The sequence below is a fragment of the Alexandromys fortis genome, unplaced genomic scaffold, assembly GCF_014885135.2.
Source record: "Alexandromys fortis isolate MF-2015 unplaced genomic scaffold, M_Fortis_MF-2015_v1.1 scaffold_227, whole genome shotgun sequence".
Taxonomy (NCBI): domain Eukaryota; kingdom Metazoa; phylum Chordata; class Mammalia; order Rodentia; family Cricetidae; genus Alexandromys; species Alexandromys fortis.
Window position 1 is genome coordinate 1,831,479 of NW_026068109.1, and position 1,498 is coordinate 1,832,976.

A 1,498-nucleotide genomic window follows, 5' to 3' on the forward strand; every position below is an offset into this window, starting at 1 on the left:
TTCAAGAAGTCCTTGTTTTTTACTGCTGAGTAGTACTCTAATATGTATATATTCCATACTTTCTTCATCCATTCTTCAATTGAAGGGCATCTAGGTTGTTTCCAGGTTCTGGCTATTACAAACAATGCTGCTATAAACATACTAGAGCATATACTTTTGTTGTGTGATAAGGCCTCTCTTGGGTATATTCCCAAGAGTGGCATTGTTGGGTGGCGCACACCTTTAATCCCAGCACTTGGGAGGCAGAGGCAGGCGGATCTCTGTGAGTTCGAGACCAGCCTGGTCTACAAGAGCTAGTTCCAGGACAGGCTACAAAACCACAGAGAAACCCTGTCTCGAAAAACCAAAAAAAAAAAAAAAAGAGAGAGAGAGAGACAGAGAGACAGAGAGAGAGACAGAGAGAGAGAGAGAGAGAGATCAGTGACAGTTTCCACGTTTTATAGGGAAAGAACCACTGTTGCTGACAGCAAAGAGTTCTCTAAAACGGTGTCACACAACACAACACAGTGTATTGGCCTGGGTAGCTTGAACTGCCAACCTGTCACAGATACAGTCACCTGAGAGGAGACCCTCCAATGAGGAATTGGCCTAGATCAGATGGGCCTGTGGGTATGTCTGTCAGGGACCACCTTGATTGTTAGTTAATGTAGGAGCTCAGCCCACTTTGGGAGGTACCATCCTCAGGCAGGTGAAAATGAACTCTATAAGAAAGCTAGCTGGGTATAAGGCAGCCAGCAAGGCAGGTAGTAAGCAACTTTATCTATGAGCCCTGCTGTAATTGTTTGTGACATGAGTTCCTTTGATGGAAGTAATGCTGTATGGGATGACAAGTAGATGCACCTTCAGATTCCTGCCTTGACTTCACTCAGAGATGGACTGGTACCTACGTCACTTTGATTTATGTATTTATTCCTCCTAAGATGAATAAATCCTTTCCTCCCTTAAGACCCTTTTGGTCAGAGGTTTTTTGGTGTTTTGATCACAGTAGCAGAAGTGTGAGTGGAGCATGTACAAAGCTGAAAGGAAAGCAGATGAAAATCCCTCTGGTGCTCTGGGACACCAGCATCAGCATCCGCCACTGCAAAGCCAAGGCCACAAAGAGAAGCATCAGACCTAAGGCAGCTCTGGCTGAGACTCTGGTTCTTGTCACCATAGTTACACTCTCAGCAGATAGCCGACAGGTATCTGGGAGGGCAGGCGGTGCTCTGAACTGCTGAGCCATCTCTCATCCTCTCTCCTAACTTTTTGTTTGTGATGGTTGTGAGCCACCATGTCGGTGCTGGAAATGGGATCCAGGACCTCTGTAAAAGCACCCAGTGTTTTTAACCTCTGAGCCATCTCTCCACTGCTGAGTATTTACTTCTCTGGCCAATAGCCTGTTGAAAGAAAATTCTTTTCATTGTTGCTGGCAGACATTCATTGTTCTCACACTGGTTTCATAAGGATATTGTTCTCTCTCTCTCTCTCTCTCTCTCTCTCTCTCTCTCTCTCTCTCTCT